This window comes from Euleptes europaea, chromosome 6 (genome assembly GCF_029931775.1).
Source record: "Euleptes europaea isolate rEulEur1 chromosome 6, rEulEur1.hap1, whole genome shotgun sequence".
Classification (NCBI taxonomy): Eukaryota; Metazoa; Chordata; class Lepidosauria; order Squamata; family Sphaerodactylidae; genus Euleptes; species Euleptes europaea.
In genome coordinates, this window is record NC_079317.1 from 89,297,176 (window position 1) to 89,312,057 (window position 14,882).

The following is a 14,882-nucleotide window of genomic DNA, read 5'->3' on the forward strand; positions in this document are numbered from 1 at the left end:
AGCCATGCTGGATCAGACCAAGGCCCATCAAGTCCAGCAGTCTGTTCACACAGTGGCCAACCGGTGCCTCTAGGAAGCCCCAAACAAGACGACTGGTAGCAGCACCATCCTGCCTGTGTTCCACAGACCTAATATGATAGGCATGCTCCTCTGATCCTGGAGAGAACAGATATGCATCATGACTAGTATTCATTTTAACTAGTAGCCATGAATACCCTTCTCTTCCGTGAACATGTCCACTCCCCTCTTAAAGCCCTCCAAGTTGGCAGCCATCACCCCATCATGGGGCAGGGAGTTCCACAATTTAACTATGCGTTGGGTGAAGAAATAATTCCCTTTTATCAGTTTTGAATCGCTCAACCTCCAGCTTCAGCAGATGACCCCACACTCTAGTATTATGAGGGAGAGAAAAACTTCTCCCTGTCCACTCTCTCCAAACCATGCATCCTTTTATAGACCTCTATCATGTCTCCCCTTAGTCGCCTTCAGTCATCCGCTTGGAGAAAGGGATGGAGATGGGTTTACCAGCTGATCAGCGCATAGCCCGAAGATGAACATAAGAACGGCCCTGCTGGATCAGACCAAGGCCCATCAAGTCCAGCAGTCTGTTCACACAGTAGCCAATCAGGTGCCTCTAGGAAGCCACAAACGAGTGCAGCAGCACCATCCTGCCTGTGTTCCACCGCACCCAAAATAATAGGCATGCTCCTCTGATACTAGAGAGAATAGGTACGCAGCATGACTAGTATCCATTCTAACTAATAGCCATAAATACCCCTCTCCTCCATGAATATGTCCACTCCCCTCTTAAAGCCCTCCAAGCTGGCAGCCATCACCACATCCTGGGGCAGGGAGTTCCACAATTTAACATCGAAATAAAGATTGATTTATAGTATAAATCTGGACTCTTGCCACTGGACTCTTGTGAGTTCCGCAGCTTGATTCACTTGACACAAACCCAGCAGACGTTTTATGCATGGGAGGTTTATGCATGGGTTGGTAGGTAGGTAGAAGATAGATGGAAGATAGATAGATAGATGATTGATAGGATTGATAGATGATAGATGGATAGATATCAAAGTGAAAGAAAGGGGTGGGGGAGAGGAGGAAGAAAGGTGAACTGATTAAACTCAGTAAAATTTGGGCTATGTGTTGATCAGGATAGATAGATAGATAGATAGATAGATAGATAGATAGATAGATAGATAGATAGATAGATAGATAGATAGATAGATAGATAGATAGATAGATAGATAGGATGGGTTTACCAGCTGATCAGCACATAGCCCAAATTAATAAAGATATAGATATAGATAGATATCAAAGTGAAAGAAAGGGGTGGGGGGGAGAGAAGGAAGAAAGGTGAACTGATTAAACTCAGTAAAATTTGGGCTATGCGCTGATCAGGATGGATGGATGGATGGAGAGAGAGAGAGAGAGAGAGATGATGGGTTTACCAGCTGATCAGCACATAGCACAAATTAATAAAGATATAGATAGATATATACAGATATCAAAGTGAAAGAAAGGGGTCGGGGGGAGAGGAGAAAGAAAGGTGAACTGATTAAACTCAGTAAAATTTGGGCTATGTGTTGATCAGGATAGATAGATAGATAGATAGATAGATAGATAGATAGATAGATAGATAGATAGATAGATAGATAGATAGATAGATAGATAGATAGGATGGGTTTACCAGCTGATCAGCACATAGCCCAAATTAACAAAGATATAGATAGATATCAAAGTGAAAGAAAGGGGTGGGGGGGAGAAGGAAGAAAGGTGAACTGATTAAACTCAGTAAAATTTGGGCTATGCGCTGATCAGGATGGATGGATGGATGGATGGAGAGAGAGAGAGATGATGGGTTTACCAGCTGATCAGCACATAGCCCAAATTAATAAAGATAGAGATAGATATCAAAGTGAAAGAAAGGGGTGGGGGGGGGGAGAAGGAAGAAAGGTGAACTGATTAAACTCAGTAAAATTTGGGCTATGCGCTGATCAGGAGGGATGGATGGATGGATGGAGAGAGAGAGAGATGATGGGTTTACCAGCTGATCAGCACATAGCCCAAATTAATAAAGATAGAGATAGATATAGATAGATATCAAAGTGAAAGAAAGGGGTCGGGGGAGAGGAGGAAGAAAGGTGAACTGATTAAACTCAGTAAAATTTGGGCTATGTGTTGATCAGGATAGATAGATAGATAGATAGATAGATAGATAGATAGATAGATAGATAGATAGATAGATAGATAGATAGATAGATAGATAGGGAGGATGGGTTTACCAGCTGATCAGCACATAGCCCAAATTAATAAAGATATAGATAGATATCAAAGTGAAAGAAAGGGGTGGGGGCGGAGAAGGAAGAAAGGTGAACTGATTAAACTCAGTAAAATTTGGGCTATGCGCTGATCAGGATAGAGAGACAGATAGGGAGGATGGGTTTACCAGCTGATCAGCACATAGCCCAAATTAATAAAGATATAGATAGATATCAAAGTGAAAGAAAGCGGTGATGGGAGAGGAGGAAGAAAGGTGAGCTGATGAAACCCAGTAGAAGTGAGCAAAAGCCCCCCCTCTCGTCCCTCCCTCTCGGCCCCGCCCCTCCGGGGGTGTTGTTCCGGGGTCGGCTGGCGGAGAGCAGAAGAGTCTCTCTCTCTCGCTCTCTCCCTCGCTAGCGCGGCCCCGGCGGCGCCCTTGCCTTGTCCAGCCGCTTCCGCAGCTTCTCCTCGGAGAATTCCATGGCCCGCTTGCCCTTCCTTCCGAGGCCCGGCAGCGCTTCCTGCTCGCCTCGGCCCAGACGGCAACCGGCGGGGACCAAAAGCAGCCGGCCTCTGGAGGGCAGGGCGAGGGGAGGCGGCGCGGCCCGGGCCGGCCCGGCAGCGTCCTGCCTCTTCCTCCTTGGGAGGCGCGTGTGACTCACGCCGCTGAGCCGCGCGAAGCTGCGCCGGCCGGACCACTTGGGCCAATTCCGCACGGGAGGTTTGGGCTCGGGTTGGCCACTCTTTTTTTATATATATAATTTTTTATTAAATGTTTAACAAAACATACAATATAAAAAGGAAAATAAAAAACTATATATACAATAATATTAAAAGAAAAAAAGTATAAAAGGGTATTTATACAACATAGTCAATACACTTCAATATTCAGTACAATCATCAATCTAATTATTCAAAAATACCCTTTCTCCCCCACCCACCGAAAAAGAAGTGACCCATCACCAGACCTCCGAAGAAGTGTCTAGTAGTTTTGTTTATCAATTGTCCAGTATTTAGTTTTATTTAAAGAATTATTTTCTATAACTCACCAAATCACATCGTAAAATCCATTTTTGCCATCTTGTCCCAATATGAGGTGGCCTTAGACCATGTTTGTTTAAATTCTTCCATATCATTTCCATGCAAAAATTCCGTTAAATTATGGTTATATGTGGGGTTGGCCACTCTCTAGGTGCCCATTTTCCCCCATCCGAATTCTCCAAACTCAACAACAAGCTCCTGTGCAGAGTTTTGAGAGCTCAGATGGGGAAAATGTGTATCTAGGGAGCGGCAAACCCATGCATAAATGGGCAACCCATGCATAAACCTCCCATGCATAAACGGGCAGCCCATGCATAAAACTTCCATGCATAAACGGGCAACCCATGCATAAACCTCTGAGGTGGCAGGCTTTTAGAAAATCAGTAGGCCTTTTGGGAAATCACTGGACTCCAAAGGAGGGGGCCAAAAAGATATATTTAGTTCAGAGATAGAAAGTTGTTATTCAGCTCTCCAAGGTGAAACTGCAGGGGGAAAGTTACTAAAACTAAAACAGGCGCTGAGAAATAGAAGGGAGTATAATTATGATAAGAACAGCAGGTGCAGAACAATGGGCTTTAGACAAAGATGGCTTGACCGATCATGTGATGTCTGCTTTATGCTTTACCAATCAAATGTCTGTATGATTAAAACCTGCTAGGATCAGTAATGTCTTATAATCCACCAATTAACTGTAGAAGATTTGCATGACCAATCAACAGTATAATGTATGTGTGATGTATTTTAGAATGTATAATGAGCTTATAAAAGATGTTGCACACCTTTGTTAAAACGCACAGCTAATTCTTTTAATGCTCTCAAGAGCAAGGCTGAGCCCAGTGGTACTGAATAAACACTGGCTTTTTCAAATTCTGGTCTCAAGTCTGTCTCCCTTTCCTGCTTTTGATTTATTATTTTTCCTGCTACATTTCCCATGCATAAATGGCCAACCCATGCATAAACATCCCACGCATAAATGGCCAACCCATGCATAAACCTCCCATGCATAAATGCCAGCTGGGTTTGCATCAAGTGAATCAAGCTGCAGAATTCACAAGAGTCCAGTGGCACCTTATACTATCAATCAATCTTTATTTCGATACAATATATCTGAATATATTGTATCAAATAAAATACCTTATACTAACAAAGTTAGTGTTGCCAGGTCCCTCTTTGTAACCAGGGGGAGGTTTTTGGGGCGGAGCCTGAGGAGGGCAGGGTTTGAGGAGGGGAGGGACTTCAGTGCCATAGAGACCAATTGCCATAGGGGCCATTTTCTCCAGGTGAACTGATCTCTATTGGCTGGAGATCAGTTGAAATAGCAGGAGATCTCCAGCTAGTACCTGGTGGTTGGCAAACCTAAACAAAGTTTATTTCACGATCACCTTTCCTGAATCAAAGCTCACTTCAGATGCATTAGGGTATAAAGCGTATATATAAAATGTGCGCGTTACAATTATTATTAAACGAGGAGTGGGGAAACTTGTATTCAGGTAACTATTCTGCCAGAAAGCTCGCTCAGGTGTTCAGCCTGAACTGGCTTAAAGGATGCTGCATTGGTGGCTATACTGCCCTGAGGTTCTTGGAATTAAAATGAAACACATTTTCTGAGCTGGTAAAACAGAGGGGGATATAACAGGGGAGGATATGCCAAGTGACACTGTGTTATTTACCTAGTCAAATTTGCTGGGTCATATGCTGGAGGAGGGCAAATGTTATCCCAATTTTCAAAAAAGATCCACTCACTGCATCTAAGCCGGTAGGCAACCAGCAGGGGACCTGAAGGGCCTTGTAGGAGGCATCTCATTTCCCCTCCCCCTCTATTTCATCTTTTCCTTCTCTGAAAGCTCCTATAGCATCTCCCCTTTCTCTGCTTCCTTCTCTCCCACCCACCCACCAGCCAACCTACCTTTATTTGCCTCCCTCTTTTTAGCTTCCCCTCTTTCACTACTCCTGGCAGCTCCTCGCTGGGAAGAGTCTGGCTGAGTTCTGCAGTACTGGCAACCAGTCCAGGACCAGATGCGCAATGGGGAACCCGCAAGGACTTGCAAGGGCACCTCATCTGCCCTTGTATCCCTCTTCCCACACTATTTCCTCTTTCCATCCTGCTGGCAGTCCCCATATCCTCTCCCTCCCGTAAAATTGGGTGATTCCTAATTTTGTTGGCCTTGGTTGCAAATATCTACTCTGTATGGTCAGTTTCTGTTTCATCTGGCGTATTAGCCGCAAATTATATATATATATATATATATATATATATATATATATATATATATATATATATATATATATATATATATATATAGGAAGAAGAGGAGATATATATCCATCTACCTTTTGTCTGCCCCTTATAATCTTTATTATTTATTTACCACATTTATACAATGTCTTTCTCCACACTGTGGACCCAAAACAGCTTACATCATTCTGTTTTATATTATCTTCATAACAACCCTGTAAAATAGATTAGACCGAATGCCTGGCCCAACGTCACCCAGCAAGATTCCATGGCAGAGTGGGATTTGAACCTGGGCTTCCAGAGCCTCTTCTAAAACATTTAACCACTATATCACACTGGCTTCCGTGGGGTGGCTGCTGTTGAACAGTAGCAAGCAGCCTCGCTGATGGGTTGCTGATGGGTCTGGCCCCAATGATTCCCACCTTAAAGGTCAAAACGGTCCTGCCCCTTCCCCATTCTTTTACTAACAGAAACCAAGTCTTCAACTGGCAATTCTGTTGTGGTTGCCTAACGACAGTGACAAAGGGCATTTATTTCTTACAGTTATAGGCACTTCTATTTTTTTGAGTGAGAGTTAACCTCTCAATGTTCTTTTTTAAATTTCAGATTTTTGTGCAGACCTGGTGCTTTTCTCAGGTTTGTAGAATGATCAGTGTCTGTTCATAGCTGCAGCCTCCACATTTTTAAGTATCCACAGACTTGGCCACAGTGAAAATTAGATAATTGACAAATGCTTGTAAAGTAACGGTAAAGGTCCCCTGTGCAAGTACCGGGTCATTCCTGACCCATGGGGTGACATCACATCCTGACGTTTCCTAGGCAAACTTTGTTTGCGGGGTGGTTTGCCAGTGCCTTCCCCAGTCATCTTCGCTTTACCCCTTGCAAGCTGCTTATTCATTTTACCGGCCTCGGAAGGATGTGCTAAATACCCGTTTTTGAGTACACACGCATAAGATCAGGGTGCACATGTTAAAACCCAAGGGTGTCATAATAACTAATAGTAGGAGACAACATGGAAGTTAATTGGCAGGCTGTTCACCAGAGTGAAACTATTATCTTGAGGGTTGTCACACACTCATCTGCTCTTGCAATTCTGACATCATCTATCAAAAAGTCTTTGCTACTGTTATGATAACTACTTTGCTTATGTCACGGTGGCTGGAGCAATTGTTATGTAACAAATGATGTCACAATCAAGTCCACAATACAATCTGGTTTGTACCAGATAGCCAGTAACATACTGGCCTACTTAAAATCAGTTGAAAGCTGATTTCTACTTCAACCCTTTTGCCCTTAAAAGCAGGCTGCATCTACTCACATGGTGTAAGTGGAAATACTTTGGGAAAAACTAAAATGATTGTTATTGGCTGGCTTATTTTCATTGCGACTATAAAACTGATAGATAAAATTCCAAAGGTGAGTACACATTGAAATGGCTGCGTAAAATGTCATATTGTTATTCAAGTTTGTAGTTTGAAGCAAAACCAGTATATTTTAATTCCCACAAACCTAGGACGGCTTCAGCTGTCTGGTATAGTTAATGGAACACCCTCAGTTGTTTCACACAAAAGCTAGCAAAACCTCCGCATACCACTGTACCTAATTATCAGAGCAGATGACCTCTTTTGAAACATTGTTTGACAGCGATGCCAGATTACTTCTCCATTTCTACCATGAAATGTGCAAATTTTGTGCACGTGTGCATAACCATGCAAGCCCCATCTATCTTAACCACAATGAGCAATTTGCGGGGTCAGGTGGTAATGGGAACGTATCCAGTACTGTAATAAGTAACTAGCCCTGACCTGGATGGCCCAGGCTACCCTGATCTCGTCAGATCTCAGAAGCTAAGCAGGGTCAGCCCTGGTTAGTATTTGGATGGGAGACCACCAAGGAAGACCATGGTTGCTGTGCAGAGGAAGGCACTGGCAAACCACCTCTGTTAGTCTCTTGCCATGAAAACCCCAAAAGGGGTCGCCATAAGTCGGTTGCGACTTGACGGCACTTTACACACCACACAATAAGTAACTAACAGCATCAAATAAGCCAGATGCAACATGTTCCTATGCATACGTGGACGCAAGTCCAATTGAATTCCGTAGTGAAGAAGAAGAGTTGGTTTTTATATGCCGATTTTTTCTACCTTTTAAGGATAATCAAACCGGCTTACAATCGCCCTCCCTTCCCCTCGCCACAACAGATACCCTGTGTGGTAGGTGGGGCTGAGAGAGCTCTAAAAGAACTGTGACGAGCCCAAGGTCACCCAGCTGGCTTCATGTGGAGAAAGAAACAAACCCGGTCTTCAAGAATCAAGATTAGAGTCCACCACTCTTAACCACACCACCACGCTGGCTCTCTCACTCTGGTGAGACATGCTGCTGAACTGGGAGTGCATGTTTCAAGCACTATGGTAGTTTGCATGTCTCCGCAGTAAATTGGTTATGATCAGAAAATTAATTTGGGCTAATTTATGTAAGAGATTAAATGCTATTGTATTTAAAAATTATTAGTTGTATCCTACCCACCCATATAACAAAGTAAAGGCACAAGGTGTGCCCCACTGGTGGTGTCCCTTGCATTTAGGGGGATGCATCACCTTTAGTATAGCAGAGTGGAATTACACAACCCTATGTAATTCAATTATTCCATGTTGCACAGACTCCAAAAGATTATTTGCTTATTCCCCCCCCTCCCCACACACTTTCTCCATCATCAGAAATTCAGGGACGTACTAAAACTAAGAACACCGCTTGCCCATAGACAATACATGACTGCCCATAGAGAATGCATGCTTGCCCATTGGGAATAGTGGAAGCCACGCCTGCCCATTGGGAATAAGGAGAGCATGCTTGCCAATAGGGAATGAAGAAATAGTGGAAACGACGCTTGCCAATGGGGAACAATGAGAGAACACTTGCCAATAGGGAACTGGGGCACAGACACTCTCTGCTCCTCTCCAGTGCCAAAAAGGATGGGGGGGGGGTGTCCGTGAGGGGGATCCAGCCTTCCGTCCCCTGAGTACCCATGTCCCGACCCCAGCCCATGGATATAAGAGGGCACTGGACAGAAAGGCGGTGGTTTCATTGTTTCCTATTGGCAAGCGTGGTTTCGTTGTTCCCTATTGGCAAGCATGCTCTGCTGCATTCCCTTCTGGCAAGCATGGTTTCAGTATTTCCTATTGGCAAGCGTGGTTTCCACTATTCCCAGTGGGCAAGCATGCATTCTTTATGGGCAGTCATGTATTTTCTGTGGGGAAGCGGTGTTCTTAGTTTTAGTACGTCCCAGAAATTCAGGCCAAAGTTGACACTTTTATTCCTAAACCCCATGGTCATATATGCATGGTCGCTTTAACCTCCTTTATTCCCTGTTTCAGCCAGGATCAAATTTTTCTGTATGCACGCTACCTCATTCCTTGTCGGCTCAACCCTGTTTCACTGCAAAATGAACCCGCTTTTCCCATTCCTCTTCTGACCCGAATTAAACCGTTCATCCTGGCTAATTCCAGAATCACTGAGTGAGCATACCACTTTCTCAGGTTGAGCCTCACCCCACCCTTTTCCAAACCCCTCTTCAAGGCAGCGTGCAGATAGCCAAACAGGGGAAGCACAGAAGATTGGCTTCTCTCACAGCCAATCACGAAGCAGTGCGTGAGGAGGCAGGGATTCAAGTGCTTCCTCGGAGCTCTTTCTGAGCAAAAGAAAGGCTTTTAAAAAGCAAGGCTTGGACACCCCCCCTTCCTTTCAGATTGCTCCATTTTTTATTTTTTGTTCTTGAATTGCTTTTTTATGCGGCAGTTGGGTTTTGGGGGAAGGAAATCTTCTCTCGTGCCTCACCAGAGTGAGAGAGCCAGCGTGGTGGTGTGGTTAAGAGTGGTGGACTCTAATCTTGATTCTTGAAGACCGGGTTTGATTCTTCCTCCATATGAAGCCAGCTGGGTAACCTTGGGCTAGTCACAGTTCTTTTAGAGCCAATTACAGAGCAGCATTGAAAGGGGTGGGACTTAATTTGAACTTGGGAGACTGCTTTTCTGTATTCGGGCCTCCATTAGCACACAGTTTCATCCCTGATCATTCCAGCCAATGCAAACAGTTTTCCCCAACCCAGGTTACTTTGTTCCTGGCTGAAACGGGGAATAAAGGAGGTTAATGCGACCATGCATAAATGACCCATATCCCCTTCTGTAATCAACCCTCCTTTGCCAAACCCTGATTTTTATCTCTAATTTTTTTTTTACTTTATTGCTAGCAGTATTAGGATAAAAGGTGCTGGTTTTACTGTTATGGTTTGTCTTGAGATAATTTCCTCCAACTAGCCAATATATCCATGTGTGTTTGATTACAGGCTGGACCCAAAAAAAATGAAGGTGGCAAACAGTAGCCAGTCTTGTTTGAATGAACAAATCTCAGGACCTAAAACACCCATCAGTTTCAAGAATGAAGAAGTTCCAGCATTTTTAAAAATCAACAAGAAATGGCATTCTAGTAGTGTTTAACAACCCACACCTGATGCAGCATTGAGGCACTGAAGCATACTTTTTGTGTTGGTTACACATAAAGCAATCCACACTGCATTATGTCTTATTTTCAAGACAAACTTTCCAGGACCTTCTGTGTACATTACAATTGTCCATGATGCACAAAGCAAGGGGTATTGCATTGCAAACATTACTTATAGCAGGATACTTGAAAGAAATCTATCTTGTGCTTGGGAGACCATCAAGTAGAAAAGTTACCATGCCTTACAATTTCTCATGGTGTGAACACCTTTCATATTGCCTAGCAACCACAATAGCAATGTTCAGGAAATATATTTGGTAACCGAAGCACAAAAATATAAAGTTTCTACAGAATGATGTCTGCTCTGAAACTAAAGCATATGCAATCTAGACTGCATGCGATAGTATTATTCACATTTCCTTGCTGGGGTAACTCAGTTGAAAACAGTTACAAGGTTTGATACTTCAGTACGTATACGGTTTCCTAAGATGTGCAGAAACAAATTAAATAGATACAGTATAAAATCAGATTTCCTATTAGAATGTTGAGGGGCTCTAGTTACCATAGCCCAGTTCATGGATGCTGTAAATGCCTGTTTCCACCAGTACTACTTCTTTGAATATTGAGCAGGAACTAATATTCTGAGATTTCTCCCAATAGCAAGGACATCCATTAGAACAAAAAATCTGTACAAAGGTAATAACTTCAAACCGGTGGCCTGTTCTTGCAGCTAGTTTTGAAGAGGATGTATAATAAACCCATATTTTAAGTGGATCTATTTGTATACAATATTACCTTCTTAATCTTCTCCAGGGTCTAGACAGTTATACAGTCATTAATATTTTCAAGAATAAGACATCTAAAAATGAAGCAACATCCGCACAAGTGCTAGGAATCTTGCTGCCTTAAAATAGTTTGGTATGGTTTTGTCCGTGAATTTCATTGTCTAATTTTTCTAAGACAATTTTACATTTGCATAGATAAGTTTCTGTGGGTGACTATTTTTTGCAGAATCAGATAGATAGATCAGGGGGTACCCCTCCCCTCGGGAAGATCGCGGTGGTTTCTTCCCAACTTCCCACCATGTGACCCCCTCAGTTTCTTTTCTGCTGCCTTAGAGCATAGAAGTGTGTTTCGTTCCTCCAGAGTTTTTGAAGTTCAGAAGAAGCTTTTTGACTCAATTTCCCGGCAAAGGACTTGAGGTAGCCTTCGCTGACCTAGGCCTTTACCATCCCGGGCGTATAGCGATATAGCCGCTATGGCTTCCAATCCTTTTTAAAAAAGTCTGAAATGTGGCACCAAAATGCCTCCCGCAGATGAGCACAAGGGCTGCTTGCTGTGCCTTGGAGAGGAGCACAATGTTAAAGCTTGTGCGATTTGTATGAAGTTCACCACGAAGGCAACGGGAGATAGAGGGCTCCACCTAAAAGCCACCCTGTGGGAGAGAGCGTTGAAGGAAGCAGCGGTTAAAAGCGGGCCCCATCAGAAATCAACCTCAGATCGACACCAGCCTGCTCCCCTACTCACCTTCAATTGGAAACTGCATCAATTTGATTGATGACTTCCTTCTTCTTCTGAAGAGATTTTATCCCCCTCACCAATGCAGCCTCCTGATCCATGCAGGTCCTGGGAGTCCAGCAATAAATGGACTCCAGCAATAAATGGCTGGAAATGGCTCTGGGGTGTGTGGAAGTGGGGAAGATTGGCAACTGTCAGCACCTTGCACTGAGAGATTGCTATATCCAACTCAGCGTGGTGTAGTGGTTAAGAGCAATGGTTTAGAGCGGTGGACTCTGATCTGGAGAACCGGGTTTGGTTCCCACATGAGCGGCAGAGGCTAATCTGGTGAACTGGATTTGCTTCCCCACTCCTACACGTGAAGCCAGCTAGGTGACCTTGGGCTGGTCACACACTCTCAACCCCACCTACCTCACAGGGTGTCTGTTGTGGGGAGGGGAAGGGAAGGTGAATGTAAGCTGGTTTGATTCTTCCTTAAGTGGTAGAGAAAGTCGGCATATAAAAACCAATTCTTCTTATTCATTATAGTTTGTCAACCAACATGCATCTTACCCCATCACATGTGTACACTCCCCTCACTGTCTGTCACCTGCCTTCTCAGAGATGAGTTACTACACCAAGGCAACATCATGTCCTCAGTCATACATAGTTCAGAAATTTGGACTATTGTAACCATGAATATTTTTCTTTAAATGTACACACGTGAAAATTCCTTATGAGGACAGCACAGAGCAAGCAACTCCATTCTGTAGACATCTAACACAAGAAATATTAGGGAATGTATACCATATTCCATTTAAGCAACTTCTTGTGAACCATTGGGTGTGTAGTGGCATTTCAACTCTATCCCTCTAAAACCTCTGACTAGATACAGAAGCATCATATTACCAGCTGCTTCCACATTCCAACCGGGCAGTGCTGAGATGTGCTGAAATGTATGCACTGACTGCCTTCTCTAATTCTGCCTATGTTGCACATATCTTATTCTAACACAGATGAGTACTCAAGAGGCTAAAAAAGTATTGCCATATTTGTTACAGTTATAGATTTAAAAAGCACAAACAGAATGGACAGTGTCTGAAAAGCAACATGGGTGAGTAGTTGCCCAAAGGAATTTGGATATGTTATATTTGAACAGCTGATTCCACACGATATCACAATCCACTTCTAAAATTCTCAATTTCAAAAGCAGCCTGCAATTTGGTCTGGAGAACTGCTTATAAGGGGGAAACAATTTAAAACCCCTGTGTTCATGGCATAACTTTTGCAATCCTGTGGATCTTGGCTTGTACCAATTAAAAGCTACCACCACTACAATTAGAAGCAAAAAAAATCCTCCCTGTTCTTAATTATGCAGATTGCTATTGAAACAACTGATTAATGCAAGTAACATATCAAGTTACTGGCTGCCACGAGGATATAGGGAACACAGGTTGGACTTCACACTTCTGATTAAATATCTTTTGTGAACTTATGCTGTGAACCTGCTGTATGAACTTTCATTAGACATTCCTCTAAATTTTAAAAATTATTTTTCCCTTGAATGTTGTTTGACCTTACATCCTTCCAAAGTTTAACACATCTGTAGTGTTGCAGGTCAATTTTAATACCTATTAACACCAAGTCACCAGAAAATGTGTCCTGTTAAGCAATTAATTTTTTTTCCATATTGGATCTGTTATTTCACGACATAAATTTTCAGATTCTCAAGAATGTATTCCAAAATAGGTTTTATAATATAATAAACCCCAGGAGCTTCTGCACTGCTTATTCTAAGTAGCCAAGTGTGAAAGATTTGTGAAGATGTTTTCCTCAATTTAATTTCCTAAAATTAAGGATCAAACAATATTTTGCAAGGTATCTTGGGAAAAGAGGCACTATAAAGCAATTAAAACAAACCAGTGGAAAATTTGATAAAATGTCTGTAATTTATTATATACATGACTTGCTTCAGACTGCACTCTGAATGTGCAAAAGTATATGCTTTGACAGCACCAGAAAACAGTTATGCTGAACAGTTTTTACCTGATTTGTCACATTGTGCTAAACACAATGAGTTTCATAAATACGAAAACACGGTCTCTAGAATCATCCTCCGTAATATGCTAACACTTGATTGCTTCACTCTTACTCAACAAAATAAATAGAAATCCAACAGAGTCATCACAATTTATTCACTAGCCTCTTAAAAAATGTATTTTCTTCCCAGTGTGTTTTGGTCTTTCGCTGGATACGTAGAAATAAACTTTAGCTTATTAATTTTATAGATAGAAAAAGCCAAATCAAAACCAGTTATGCTGGTTTATATAAAAATAAGATTTTAAATATATAGAGTTGCTCACTAGGCCTTTCCACAATACAACTGCCCTGGCTTCTAAGTACAGCTGTAACAAAACACATTGAAGGTAATTTTCAAATGAAGTCTTAATCAAAGTGCCCTTAAAGTTTTACTTAGTAGTATCAATAAATATTATCTACTATAGCTGTGCAAAGCAAGGCATGGAAAGGCTTCATGAAAAGTATATTATGTCAAATCATCAAGCTTAAACATTGCATCTTTGATAGCAGAATTAACCCTTTATTTCATTCCTACATTCAAGGAAATGTTTAAATATGATTTGTAAAACAAGGCACATCTTCCAACTACTGAACAGAATCTGAAATCCAAACTGGAGATTTGCTAATACAGTCTGTGAAATCATCAATGCAATGCCTAATAGGAAAAAAGAAAGGAAGAATATATTCTAACCTCTGCTTAAACGTTTAGGAAAAACTTTGAGTATTCCAATTCATCTGGTTGCCAAAGATTTTTATATAAAGGTGAAGAAATAAGAAAGGTGAAGGGGGGGAAAGGCACAAAGAATGTAAACAGATAAAGGGTAAACAGCACAACACCTGAAAAGAGAATACATTTATGAGAGACTACTTTGGAGTACATGATTAGGCTAGCGTTCATGAAAATTATATGAAATGTAAATTTTTAATGGATTAAGTGCAGTGATGAAGGTTAGCAATATTTCCAGTAATCATTTACAAGACAAGTAACACTGAAGTGTTTCAAAGTAGAGCCTTAATCTTGCAAGAAGCAGTCAAATATGCATGCGGGGCATAAAGACTCACGAAAAATTGAGGCAGTACAGAATTCTATTATTAAAAATTCTTTACCAGATCCAAGCTGGGGAGTAAATCTGCACGGATTGTTTAGACAGTTTCACATTAAGATTATAAAATTAACAGCAACTTGGTCATGTTTCCAACAGTCATTGTCTTGGCTAAACAAACACAGAAACATATGCACCTGTTGGACTCACACACAGTGAGTT